A 14,907-nucleotide genomic window follows, 5' to 3' on the forward strand; every position below is an offset into this window, starting at 1 on the left:
CTCCTGACTCCTGGCCATTTTCCAGTGTTTCAAGACGTACTTAATCTAGTATTTATAAAATTTACTAAAATTAATGAAAACATTATGAGTTTCATTTATTTATTTATGAAAGGCAATGAGAAGTTCTTTACCCTGTTAGAATAAAATGGTTGAAAAAATACATCCAATATAATTGTAAACGAATAGGTATCATCTTAGAGACATAATTCAAGGAAATGCATAATGAGTATTGCTGGGCATATAAAAATATTGCTTAGAACAACGTTCACAGTATATGAGGATGTGCTCTATGTGAAAATACCAATGTTGCTCCAAAGAGTAAGCTTGTGACATTGACTAGATTCTCCTTCAATAATGACATCTATTGATCACCACTCCATGAAAGGCCAAGGCTCCATCAAGGTAAAGCTCAGAGCTTGGAGATCAGTTCCAATCTCCCATGTTGGTGGCTGGGACCCAACTACCTGAGCCATTACCTGCTGCATCCCAGGATGTGCATTAGCAGAAAGCTGGAATTGGAAGCCAAATCAGGGTTTGATCCCAGACATGGATATGAGATGTGGGCATCCCAAGCTGTATTTTAACTCCTGTGCCAAACATGTACCCAGAATTTTCTTAAAAATCAAATAATAAATATGAGATTTCTGATACAAGTATAATTAAAATATATTTAAGATATATTTCTATGAAAGGGAGAGAAGAGGAGAGGAGGAAGAAAGGGGAGGAAGAGAGACAGAGAGGCAGAGATAGAGACACTGATTTTCCATCCACTGATTCACTCCACAAATGCCCCCAACTGCCAGGGCTGGGCCAGCCCAATGCCAGGAGCCAAGATTCCATCTTGGTCTCCCATGTGAGTGGCAGGCACCCAACCACAGAAGGCATCATCCACTGCCTCCCAGGTACGTGATCAGGGAGATAGATAGCAAGTGTGGTAACCAGAACTTGAAGTGGCATGCTGATAAGGGATGCAGGGCTTGCGAAGGGTGTCTTAGCTTGCTTTCCACCACAGTAACTCCCTGAACATGATTATTAAAAAACTACACTTAAGCTGTTCATTCAAGGTAAATATGGCATTTTAAAAAGAGAAAAAAGTATGTGTCCTTTGGAGGAACATGTGTTATGAAGAAAACAAGTTTTAAAAATAGATGCTTCAAATATTTCTTATGTGATGTGAGGATGTGACAGACACAGAGTTGAGCAGCCTAGATCAAGAAAGGACTTTTTGCTCACTTATGGAGACCAAGATCAGTGAACTGCCCCCTGCTGTCATCTCCTTCTAGGTCATTCTCTGTTGCAGAGTCATCTGTATGTCCATCTAGACTCTGTTTCAGACTTCATGTGCCCCAAGAATTCACTACATTCTCCTCTAAGTCACAGTTAGAATCCTATATCAAATATGTCCTTTGCTGTGGCAACAGAAAAATCAAGGATCGCTTTTCATTAAACTTAGATGATTCTAATTTCTTATACCACATCAGTATCACTTTGTTTATGCAATTTCTTTCTTTTTTTTTTTTGACAGAGTTAGACAGTGAGTGAGAGACAGAAAGAGACAGAGAGAAAGGTCTTCCTTCCATTGGTTCACCCCCCCAAATGACCGTGACCCAACCGGGACTAGAGCCCTGAGTACCATAGCTGCAAGTGGAGGATTAGCCTAGTGAGCCCTGGCACCAGCCTTGTTTACGCAATTTCTAATGTTGAATTTTATTTATGCTTACTTTCCCATTTTCATTAATGAACCTTTAAATAACTCCTAAAATATAATGCAAAATAAGCTGATGAATAATTAAGTAAATAACTTATTGGGTATGTATTTTCTCTTATCTGTGACACAGAGGTTTGCTGGAAGAGAAGAGGTTTCCTGGAAGAGAAGGTGAATGGTAACAGTCTTGAGAAAACTAGTATGGATCAGAGATTCTACTGTGCCAAATGACATTATGACAGAAGTGAGTAGAGAAAACATGGACCCATTAGGTGGTAAAAAATAGACACGTTAGGTGGTAAAGCAAAACATAATCCACCTGCTGTTGTGGAATAACCCTTTAGTCATGGGAAAAGGCAGGAAGGAGTACCTTCTTAAGAAGAATACCGGCAATTTGATTAATGAGTAGAAACTAAGAACAAGTCATTACAGAGTTAATGGAAACATCTATTTGATAATTGCATGAAAAATGTTACTGTAAAGAAATAATTTAAAAATTTAAGGATTGTTGTACAAATGAATTACAGTAAACCAAAGAAACCTAATGCTATCACTAGAATTTACTCTATAGAAAAAATACTTGAGTGGTATTAACTATTTTCCTATTAATACAAATGCACACTGGCATTTCAATTAGAATACTTCTTGCTTACATTCCATAAACAGTATGCATCTGGTTATCTCACATTTTTGCCTGCAACTTTAAGGAAAATGTTCAAAATAGATGTTTATTGTAGTACACGTCTCCATAATGCTTCAGATGACACTTCATTTATCCATGCCCTCACAGTTATTCCTGACAATGACCCTTGATTTTCCCATTTCAATTGCTTTAGCCATTGGGATATCAGAAAATATGATACAAGCATAGTGTCTAATAGTCCTTCTTTGAAACAGTGATCAAGTGAAGAAACCTGGGGCCTACTTCTTGGAAACAGAGAGAATATGTTAGAGCCAGAACAAATCACCAGACATGTGAGTGAAGTCATCTTTAAGACACCAGGCTCAATCAAGGTACCAGAGGGCTAAAACCTTATTTGTGAACCTAGAATGATCATAAGAACTGTCAGCTAAGCCCACCCCAAAATGTCAACTGATTTACAAGTCAAATTATTCTTTTCTAATCCAGTAAGTTTTTTGAGTACTCATACACCAAATGCTGATACATATTTGTGAGTAGGTCAGAAATAAACTGCATGCCAAATAAAATCAGTACAACTTAACAATCACATGTAGATGTTTTCATAAACATTATATGTGCAAATCAGTTAGCTCTTACTAAAGCTACTGGCATGAGGAGAGGTCATATGAATTCCACAAAGAAATTGTCTGAAGGTCATGTCTTCATGTTTTAAATTTTTACTTACATGTGTACACAGTATTATATTTTATTAATATTTTAAGAAACTTTCTAGGAGTTAAAATCTGTCTAAATTTCTTATTTCAAATCATAACCCTAAATATGAAAATACATGAAATTCTGTAACTTAAATATAATTTTTAAAACATTTTAAAAAGATGGAAATTATGTTTTTGTATAAAAAAGTTGCCTATTTTATAAGTAATATTTCATAGCCCCTTGTGAGTCCTCTTCAACAAATTACACCTCCCTTGTGAAAGTTGGTCCAAATAATTCAATGCCACCAGTATTTGATAACCTATGGACAAGGCAATGTAGTATCAATCAAGTCATGTTCATTCTGGTCAGCCTGATCAGTAACTCCTTGGGCCAACTAAAGCTAGGATTGACACAAGTCAGGGCTTATTTTGTCCCTGCTCTGAAACACTAAGAAAAAATAGCAGTGAGAGAGTTGTTTTTTCAGAGACAATTCCTATCTATGGAGCTCTGTTTTTCATACAATATAAACTAAATTTTTCAAAGGGAAATGAAAATATTATGCAGGACCCAAATTTCCCTTGTAGAATTTCCTGCTCCTAGAAAATAGATCTTGTATAAACTGCTGTAAACTCAAACCAGAAGGACCAGACAGGTAACACAGTGCAGGAGGGAACCAGACACTTCACTTGAAGAGGAGACAACATGAAGCCCTACAAATACAACTTCCATGTAGCACAAGGCAGCTGGCACACATTTCACAATGCTTTCTCATGGAATTTAGGGACATTTGGCTTGTATTGTTAGTATTCTCATCTTAGATATGAGTAAACTGTGACAGAGCAACAACCTGGATTCAGCCCCATGCAACTCCCACCACTCTTTGTCCACATACCTAATGCTTTCCTGTAGTCACTGTGGATCAGGTACACTGTACAGAGCATCTGGAACTGACTTACAGGAACTAATATCACACCTCCCAAATCACATGGTCTGCACATCCATTCCCATGTTGAATGAGCCACATTGTTCACAGAGCATCTGGAACCATCTTTTGCACACCTAGTGGCACACAATGGCCTTCTGGTAGTGCACTACAAGCTGAAAAGCAATCTCAGAAGCACAGGCTAAGTCACGTCATCCCTACCCCCATACCTGTGGGTTTAAAGTAATGTCTCCTTCCTGCCCAGGAGAGACGTGACCTGAGGGATGGAAGATTTTGCTAACACCAAGTGAGGAGATACCTGTACCACTCCTTGGATTACACTGAATCTCAGATATCCTCTGTTACTCTCACACAAACATTCACAAGCATGGACTCCAACCTGAGTGATGGAGCAACATCAGGAAAGTTCCAGTGTTAGCAATTTTGAAAAGATGGTGAGAGTGAGTGGAATCAGCACCTGCTTAGATGTAGCCCAGAAAAGCCTTCCCATGGTCCTATATTGATAATATCATGGAAAGGTGTGGCTACATTTTCCACAGGACTTTTCAACCCTCCATTAGGAAACAAGAATGGTTATCTATATATTTTCTGTATACATAGACTCTTGGAAAACAGAGGGGATACATGAGTACTCATCTCTATACATATGACACCCCAGTGAAATTCTGATCACTTATTAAATTCTTGATTAGACAAATTCACATTTGAAATAATTGTTCTATTAATGGAGAAATTCAAATGTGAGAAGTGTTTGGTAATGGTCACTAATTTTGTCATCTTCTTTGGTTCCAATAATTGCATGGTTGTTATAGAACCCATGTCTTCTCATTACAGATATTTAAGTAGGAAAAATTTCACATTCTATGTTAATTATTTTTAAAGGTTTATTTTATTTATTTTAAAGGCAGAGAGAGAGAAGAAGGAAAGGGGGAGATGGGGGAAAGAGAGAGAAAGATACACACACACACACACACACACACACACATATATATATATGGAGAGAGAGAGAGAGAGAGAGAGAGAGAGAGAATGAATGAATGAATCTTCCATCCACTGGTTCATTACAGAAATGGTTGCAATGGCCAGGGCTGGTCCAGCTGAAGCCAAGAGCTTCATCTGGGCCTTCAACATGGGGGGCAGTTGAGCCACCATCCATTGCTTTCCCAGGCACATTATCCAGGAACTGGATTAGAAGTAGAGTAACCAAGACCCAAACATGCCCATATGGGATGCCAATATTGCAGGCCACAGCTTAACCCATTGTACCACACACCAGAGATTCTATTGTAATTTAAAACACTTAAAGAAGAAATGTCATTATTTTGGCAACTCTTTTCTCAATTTTTAAAATGATAATTGATCTCATCTACTGAAATAATTTGTGAATCAATGGATAATTTCCCACAGTTGGGACATTACTCTAGTCCATTTATTTCCATAATACACCCGGGAAATGGGGCAAATATATTCAAAAATTACTGTGCAAATTTAAAAGCTGGCTGTCTGATATTGGCTTATTCAGAAGTATCTGAAAACCAGCTCACCATCTGTCCATTTGCCTTCCTCTCCACATATCTAACAAAACTTTAATATTTTTTAAGAACTTGACCAGAACCTTGTTATCTACCTGCTGGATTTTGCCACAAACAAGGAAAAGAGGTGAATATAAGAGTTTCATGGAGCTCCTGCTGCTACTTCTGCTCCTGTCCTATTGAGAATGGGCATGGATGCTGTGATACAGTTGAAGAGAACTTCAGTGGGAATGTAATGGGGATGATGATTCTCGGTTCACAGCCATTATTCATTTTCTCTATGGGTAGGATATGAAATGTACTATTCAAATTCTTGTATCATCTTAGATGCTGCAACTGCCCATCAGTTACTTTATTCTGCAAACTAAGAGACTCAAGCTTTGAGATTTCCACCTTAAGTACCTCCACCTCAGACCAAAGAAGCAAATTTTGTGTACCCTAAATGCTTAGGTCTTAGGGTCACACTGATTTAAACAGAAAATGGATTGCATAGATCAAAAACATAGAATGCCATCATGGAGTAGTAGGTCCTAATATCTGCTCACAACAATTATTGTTCCTATAATAGTGATCACTTGTCAGCAGGACATTCTACAATTTGAGATGTGGATTCCCAGCAATCTGCATTGAACAGAGAAAGTGGAAAGGCCACACTCAATTGCTGACTGATCATTTTGCAACTCACTTCCTCTCTCTGTATCATAGTCATACCTTCCATGTAATGACTGGAGTACTTAATTTTGAGTACCTAGTCAGTAAGAGGAGTTCTAACAGTTAATTTGCACTGAATGCAGAAGAATAAATAATATAGTCCCTATAGCAAAAACTAAAGAGATCAATGACAAGAGAATACACTAATTAAGGATTCCCTTGGAATTAAGGGATTACTCATTACTAATGAAGATAACACAGTTATGCACCTTAGGTGTCTGAACTTGTTGAGCTCTCTATTCCTTAAATACATTCTATAGGAACATAGATGAGGCCAGTGCTGCAGCTCACTAGGTTAATCCTCCATCTGCAGTGCCAGCACCCCAGGTTCTAGTCCTGGTTGGGGTGCCAGATTCTGTCCCAGTTGTTCCCCTTCCAGTCCAGCTCTCTGCTGTGGCCCGGGAGTGCAGTGGAGGATGGCCCAGGTCCTTGGGCCCTTCACCTGCATGGGAGACCAGGAGGAAGCACCTGGCTCCTTGCTTCAGATTGGCGCAGCATGCTGGCCATAGCGGCCACTTAGGGGGTGAACCAACGGAAAAAGGAAGACCTTTGTCTCTCTCTCTCTCTCTCACTGTCTAACTCTGCCTGTCAAAAAAAATAGATGAGGGCCGGCGCCGTGGCTCAATAGGCTAATCCTCCACCTTGCGGCGCCGGCACACCGGGTTCTAGTCCCGGTCGGGGCGCCGGATTCTGTCCCGGTTGCCCCTCTTCCAGGCCAGCTCTCTGCTATGGCCAGGGAGTGCAGTGGAGGATGGCCCAAGTGCTTGGGCCCTGCACCCCATGGGAGACCAGGAAAAAGCACCTGGATCCTGGCTCCTGCCATCGGATCAGCGCGGTGCGCCGGCTGCAGCGGCGGCCATTGGAGGGTGAACCAACGGCAAAAGGAAGACCTTTCTCTCTCTGTCTCTCTCACTGTCCACTCTGCCTGTCAAAAAAAAAAAAATAGATGAGATTAACATCACCATCATCAACAATCTATTGAAGACCTGCACCCTGCATTAACCATCATTATTATTGATTCAGTTTACATGATGCAGGTATTTTTCATGCATTTATAACCATATCCATCTATATCTCTCTATCTATATAATGTTATACAGAAAGGAAGTCATATTTTCTGTAGCCTGGAATTCAAAATATTAGTGTGTTAATATCACACACAAAAAGTGAAATAATTAAATATACACATTTCAAAATTATTAGGAATCATAAATTTCCTAAAATGTATATTATATATGAGTATAATTAACTTGCCATATTATTCATCCATTGAAAGTGTAAAGTTCAGGGGATTTAAGAAATGTGCAACCATAATGAATGCCAGGTTAGAACATTTTTACTATCTCAAAAAGAAATTTAGTGCCCTGACTCACGGCAGTGGCAGGGAGATGGCAACAGTTGGCCAGTGGCTCTTCTGTATACATGTGATCCAGAGATTCTATCAGAAGAAAAAATCCTAGGTCCCCACCTTCTTTGAGCCTGGCTACAAGGACAGGGAGCTGGGCACCCACTTGAGACTGTGAGGCACTCCTGGCCTCCTAATATACCACAGGCTCTGGGGCTCAAGCCACTTAGGCTGAACTCCAGCAGACAGTGGACTCAGGGAAAAGTCTGCCTCTCTGTGGACTGGACAGGTGGGAGGTGGAGCAGACTCACTGCACCCCGCAACTACAGGATCCTTGTGTGCTGAGGCTGTGAGGACACTCTGGCTGCATGAGAAGGTACAGCATGTATCTCGGCCTCTGAGAAATCACTGTGTGTGGCTCTAAACACTCAAGACAATGAGACCTGTGCTTGGAGTGAGGACTGCAGATCGTGTCTGTGGTTCACACATGGGTGCAGATGAGTGTTGCGCCCACTGGGGGCTAACACCTGAGCATTGATCAACTTGGAGGAAAGCAGATGAGGCTGTGATCACACCAACAGAGGTGACCATTCACTCCCTTTTGTTAACAAGAGGAGATCTACCTCACCCTAGTTGGGACTTACCCTGGATACTCACACCATGCTAGGGCATTGACCACAGCTCTCTGGTCACACCCAGCACACACCTCTGGGCATTCACTGAAAGTGCAAGCGTTCCACTAAGCCACAAAGCATACTTCAAAGATAAAAGCCATCAGAGGAAAAAACCAACAAGTGTAGCCACAAATGTCTAAAAATATATGCAGAAATTCAATTCAAGAAACAAGAATAAGGAACACAGCATGACACCCCCAATAAAAGGAACACAACAACACATCAATTTTTTTAAGGTCACACTGTTTTTATTTTCTTGCTCAATGAAAATAATTTTTGAAACTTCAATGTGTACATTAAATGTATAGAATATCTGCAACACATCAATTTTAAAATGTAAAAATGAAGAGCTTGATGAAATGCTGGAAATGAGATTGAAAAAATTAATCATAGGATTACTCAAAAGCAAACAGAAGCAAACCCATGAATTAAAGAAAGCCATACATTACATGAAAGAAAATTTTTCCCATGAAATTGGGATTTTAAAATCATAATCAAAGTGAAATATTAGAAATGAAGAATTCAATAGATCAAATAAAAATCCAGTGGAAACCCTTAACAACAGACTTATAAAGGAGAAGAAAGACTATCCAAGCTAGAACACAAATCTTGGAAGGAGAAGGAGGACAAGGAGGAGGAGGAGAAGGAGGACAGATAATTAGAAAATGCTATACCAGAAGAAGAAGAAACTAGAAAATTAAGAACAGTGTTGGAGATTTATGTGATACTATCAAACAACCCAACATATAGTTCTTAGGAGTTCCTGAATTTGGAGTTCCCTGCAGACCTGGAGGAGGCTCCTGGCTCCTGGCTTCAGATCAGCTCAGCCAACTGGGGAGTGAACCAGTAGATGGAAGACCTCTCTCTCTCTCTGCCTCTCCTTCTCTCTCTGTGTAACTCTGACTTTCAAATAAATAAAATAAAAATTAAAAAAAAGAAATATCTAGAAATGTTTCTGTATACTCAGATTTTGGCAAAGAAGATTGAAGAAGGTGGTTAGAAACTTAAGGGCTCTTTGCTAAAGAGCTTAGGAGAGTGCAATCTAAGATGTCTGTCCCAACTCATTCTTTAAGTAATAGAAGTCTGAGAGGCCTTGTGTGATTATGTAATGTTCCTTCTTTTTTCTAAAATATAAAAAAGAAAACCCACAAAAACATAAAAATAAAATTATCTGGTTTTGTGCTTGTTCATTTTTCTAAACTAAGCATACATCTTTCAGTACTGACAAGAAGGCTGGCGTCACATTTGGGCAATGTCTCAAGAACTGTCTGAAGACTCACTGAACATCAAGTCTGTAAAAACACATTTCCTTCTCAATGCAAATATAATCTCCCCCTGATGTGCTTCAAAAGAAACAGCGTTATGATCTGAAGATCAGATGGGTTAGAGTATTAGGAAGAAATCAATAAATTTGAAAGTGCAATCAATTTGAGAAGCAAAAGGGAAAACCTAGAAATGGGAAATTATCATCTACCTCCATAGGAAACACCTGAATGCAGAAGAAAGCCCTTTATCTTAAGCACTTGATGCTGAGGATAATCTCAAGTTCACTTAGTGCCAGTCACTCTAGTTTTGTTAAAAAAAAAAAAAACAACTTGAAAATGTAAATCCTTCTTACAGTGTATTTTTCCTTATAAAACATGAACTGAAGCTACTTGTAATAAATGATGACTGTTTCACTGTTAGGTTTCATTATTAACAATGTCAAAAACATGACAACAGCAATCTTTAAGAATCCAAATTAGAGCAAGATAGCACGACAAAAAAATCTGATATTTCCATTGGTAAAGTGCTCCTTTTCTTATTTTAAGTGAAAAGAAAATGAATTAACCATCAGCCACTAGCAACAATCATTTTGAGAGGTCTTTTAGGGCAAAAACTTAATAGTATGAAGAAGTTCACAAAAATAGATTAATAATACTGTGATTTTTTCTCAATTCAATATAAATAATACCTAATCATACAAAAATTACCCCAAATTTAAACTTGATATAAAAAAGGGAGATATGGAATGAACTCAGCTAGATGACAGATCATACAAAATATAAGAATGAAAAAATTCCACACAGGGCACGGATTTCCTGTCCAGATGTAAAAACCATTTTCCACTGATAGCTTACCTTCCTCCCATAAACAATCACAGATTCTGAGTGGATCATGCAGTACAAAGCCACAGCAGTGAAATCTTCTTGTATGATGCTCCACAAAACAGCTGTATCTTTTCCTGATTAAACTGCTGATTGGTTGTCTGTTTTTATTTATCCCATTTATTTGCATTCACAAGTTAACAGTGTCAACAATTATTGTAGTGAACCGAGGGTATTGCTGGATGAGAGGCTCTATAAGACATATTACTGATTGACTCAGAAGGTTTATTGAGTTCAACCCTCACTCCTTTTTCACCTGCTAGATATTTTACTTTAGCTGCTGCTCTCTCATCTGCATCAAAATACCAAACAGTTATTCTGTCTGGCAGCATATGCTGGTTGTACTTCATGAGGGTTGCGAGGGTCAGACCAGAAAAACAGCAATCTATCAAATTTGGGTTCAATGGCAGCAAACTGGGCTTGCCTTCTGGAAAAATTCAAAGTACACCTCCACTTACCTTGGCACCCCAGTCTTTATTAAGATAATGTATACATGTCACACATCTCTCATCTCCGTTTGAATTATCAACATGACGCACACAACCTGTTCCATTGCCTGGATAACAAGCAGCCATGGCTTTCATCAGGCCAATGATTTTGTAGTTGCCCAGCTTCTCCTTACAGTGGAGGATCAGGTCGTCCGTGCTGCTCATCTGCAGCCCAGTGGTTACACAGCCGGGCTCCTTGCCCTTGATCCAGGTGATCTTGTCACCTCGGATGCCCTAGGACGAGTCGCTCTTAGGGCTACCATGAACCTGCCTGTGTTCTGCAGGGCACGCATCTCCTCGCTTATCTTGCCCAGGAAGTCGTCCACTACACAGATGTCCTGCTTGTTCATGCAAGGCAGCGTCGGAAGCGGCTTCCTCTGCCCTTTGGGCTGCAGACCTCAGTTATGGCTCAATCCGCAGCCTGGTCTATTGCTTTGTGGGTACAAGTTCGCCTTCTCCAGGTGCAGCGACGGCCAATCAGCGGCTCCTCCTTCCCAGGCTCCGCCTCGGCAACCGCCGGGCCCTGGAGGCACGCGAGGCGGGGACGCGCGACCGCAGGGTTGGCTACCTACTTGGCCTTTGCCTTGGCCGCAACTCCAGGGGCCGGCCAGAAGCCTTGGCGGCGGCGGAGGCACTGCCCCAAGGCCTCCAGGCTCTGGTCCCACAGGCCCTGGTCCGCGGTGTAGGGGAAAGGCCTGGGTGCTGGTGTGGGCCTGCCTGGCGGCCAGAGGCGCCCTCTCTGCCCTGGCACAGGAGCTCCTGCTCCTTCCAGTCCTGGCGCTGGGGCGGCCACAGCACAGCAGGCTCCATCTTCCCGCACAGCTCACAGTTCTGCTGGTCCCCTTGCTCCGGCCCGACCCCCAGGCCCGCCGCTGTCATTGCCCATGGTGGAGGCAGTGGTGGTGGGGGCTGGACTGCGTAGTCCCGGGCCAGGGAGCAGGGAGAGCAGCAGGGAACGTTTCTGCGTCATGCACCTGCCACATGCACCTGCCTCAAGCAGGCCGTGCTCCCCGCCCTCGGCCAGGCCGCTTTCTCGTCCTTGGGGACGGCCCCTCAGTGCCGGCTGCTGCTTCAGTGCCTCATCGCGCACGGCCTGAGGGTGTACTGACTGCGTGGGGATGAGGATCTCCGCTCTGGGCGCGCTAGACCAGCGCCTTCCAGGGCACCGCCTGGGCATCCCGGGCGCCGGGCCCAGCTTGTGGAGCAGTGCAGGACTTGCGGGCGCCACTCGCTCTGCGCTCTCTGCACAGACACCGCTGCCCGGTGGTGACCAGCGCTGGAGGCACAAGAGGGAGGAGGATGCAGAGCAAGGGCCTAGGGGAGCCCAAGGGGGCGGTGGCCGTGCACATGCTTGGTTCAGGACACTGAACGATTTTTCCCCGAGAGTGAACTAAAAAAGGCTTTCTCCTCTCTCTCTCTCTCTTTAACATTGTCCTGGATGCATAATTATGGAAATCAAGCACACAAAAGGAAATTTAAGGTATAGGGTCAGCTTTTAGCAACAGAACTGTTAACATGTTAATGATGCTATATATGTAGAGAAAATCCAACATAGTCCAAAACCAAATAGAGCTGACAGGTGAATTAGGCAAAATTATTGGGTACAGGATCAATACAATCAAGTGGGTTACCAGGTCCCCATAAAAAGCAAATAGAAAACAATGGTAAGGGACAAAGTACAATTTGGAAAATGAATATCTGTATGAGAAATACTCTTCAAATCCATACTTAACAAAAATCGAATGATGTAACAGAAAAATAAGCCAAGAACACAAAGAGAAAAAGGCCCAGAATCCAGTAAACAGTAAACTATAACTCACCTGAGGATTATGGCAAGCTCCAGTTTCAAGGTCTGAACAGGATCTCAGGAGATGGGATCCTGGGGGCGGGGCAGCGCCCCCTGCTGTCGGGAAGGCCAAGTTTCAGGCCTGAGGCCAAGCCCCGCCTCTCACTCCCCTCACCCGGCACAACCCCAAGGGCCCGCCCTCAGGCTAGGGACGATGCTGATTGGGTGCGTCCTCTGTGACGTCATGCGGCCTCTGTGACTGTGGAATCAGGCGCACCATGGCAACAGGGCAGACCCTGGGTGGGGGATCCTCTTCCTGGTCTGCTCCTGAGAGCGCCCCGGTCAGCTCAGAGCTTCTACCCTGAACTCCCCTCAGCGCAGGGCCCTGAGAGGATGCCCGGAGTCCCTGGACGCCGGAAGCAGTGAGTGTGAGGGTCCCGGGCCCACAGGAGGGAGGGGGGCTGGCAGCTGGGACCCTGGTGTGCTGCCCCGTCTCAGCGTGCAGCGACTGCGCCTGAACCCGGCCTCACCTCTCCAGGTTGTGTGGGGAGAAGGAGAATCTGAACCTCACGCGTGACCTGATTTCCTTGAGTTGGGCACCGGGGTCTCAGGTCCACAGCTTTCCCTGGGGGTCTGAGTCAGCGTTTTGTTGCTAATGACGTAACAGCAGAGACTCAGTGGTGTATTTACCACAGGCTTTTGGGCCAAGGACGAGGGGCAGGGTGTGGGGACGGAGTTTCTGCTGGTGAGGCTTGGGATGGCACAGATCCCACGTGGACAAATGGAGTGTGGGGGAGGCCGACCCCAGGTGGTGTGAGCACCAAGACCTGGAGCCTGGGGAAGCTGAGTGTGGGTTCCACAGGCTGCCTCCCAGCGCTCATTCCATTCGAGTCTTTTGTAGAAATTTACTTCTGTTTATTCACAGTCTGCCCACTTGTGTAGGAACTGTGTGCCATGATTTGAATATTAGACTGTGGTTTTCTTTGATGGAACCTCAGTTAATTCAGTGATAAGATTTGAAAAAACGGCAGGTGCCTCAGCTCACTAGGCTAATCCTCCGCCTTGCGGCGCCGGCACACCGGGTTCTAGTCCCGGTCGGGGCGCCGGATTCTGTCCTGGTTGCCCCTCTTCCAGGCCAGCTCTCTGCTGTGGCCAGGGAGTGCAGTGGAGGATGGCCCAAGTGCTTGGGCCCTGCACCCCATGGGAGACCAGGAAAAGTACCTGGCTCCTGCCTTCGGATCAGCGCGGTGCACTGGCCACAGCGCGCCGGCCGCGGCGGCCATTGGAGGGTGAACCAACGGCAAAGGAAGACCTTTCTCTCTGTCTCTCTCTCTCACTGTCCACTCTGCCTGTCAAAAAAAAAAGTTTGAAAAAAGAAAGAGGATCTTTTGTTTTCTGCTAAGTTTGATTAATAATGTAAACACTAATGGAATGGCTACCCCCAGGTAAATAAATACGCCTTGGTCAGTTCAGGGTTCAGGGTTTTTTTTTTTTTTTTTTTTTTTTTTTGACAGGCAGCGTGGACAGAGAGAAAGGTCTTCGGTTACCATTTGTTCACCCTCCAATGGCCGCTGCAGCTGGCACACCGCACTAATCCAAAGCCAGGAGCCAGGTGCTTCTTCTGGTCTCCCATGTGGGTGCACAGCCCAAGCACTTGGGCTATCCTCCACTGCACTCCCAGGCCACAGAAGAGAGCTGGACTGGAAGAGGGGCAACCAGGACAGAATCCAGTGCCCTGACTGGGACTAGAACCCAATGTGCTGGCGCCGCAGGCAGAGGATTAGCCTATGGAGCTGTGGCGCCAGCCATAGGGGTATTTTTTTTTTTAAGATTTATTTATTTGAAATGCAGAGTTACAGAGAGGAGAGGTGTAGAAAGAGAGAGAGAGAGAGAGAGCGAGAGAGAGAGAGGTGTCATCCATCTGCTGGTTCACTTCCCAGATGGCCACAATGGCCAAAGCTGTGCTGATCCAAAGCCAGGATCCAGGAGGTTCTTCCTGGTCTCCCACAGGGGTGCAGGGCCCCAAGAACTTGAGCATCTCCCACTTTCCCAAGCTATAGCAGAGAGCTGGATCAGAAGTGGAGCAGCTGGGATGGGAACCGGCACCAATATGGGATGCTGGCAATGCAGGCGGCAGCTTTATCTGCTATGCTGCATTGTTGGCCCCCAGGGGCCTTTCTGATCTCTTCTACCTCTGCCCCCACTGGTGAATGAGTCAAGGTTCTTTTTAATGTGTT

General features: G+C 43.7%; 1 long non-coding RNA gene and 1 pseudogene across 1 annotated transcript in view; one reads left to right on the forward strand and one right to left on the reverse strand.

Annotated features, from left to right (window-relative positions):
* LOC103345341 (uncharacterized) overlaps nucleotides 1–5,044 on the forward strand; it is a 190,676-nt gene extending 185,632 nt beyond the window's left edge. The window contains exons 4-5 of the long non-coding RNA XR_007915471.2: nucleotides 1,839–1,949; nucleotides 2,603–5,044. This is a non-coding gene — a long non-coding RNA (uncharacterized lncRNA). The remainder of the gene's footprint in view (nucleotides 1–1,838; nucleotides 1,950–2,602) is intronic.
* A 4,784-nt stretch (nucleotides 5,045–9,828) lies between these two features.
* LOC127488068 (egl nine homolog 1 pseudogene) lies at nucleotides 9,829–14,171 on the reverse strand (annotated as a pseudogene).
* Between the last annotated feature and the right edge of the window lie 736 nt (nucleotides 14,172–14,907).

This window comes from Oryctolagus cuniculus, chromosome 1 (assembly GCF_964237555.1).
Source record: "Oryctolagus cuniculus chromosome 1, mOryCun1.1, whole genome shotgun sequence".
NCBI lineage: Eukaryota > Metazoa > Chordata > Mammalia > Lagomorpha > Leporidae > Oryctolagus > Oryctolagus cuniculus.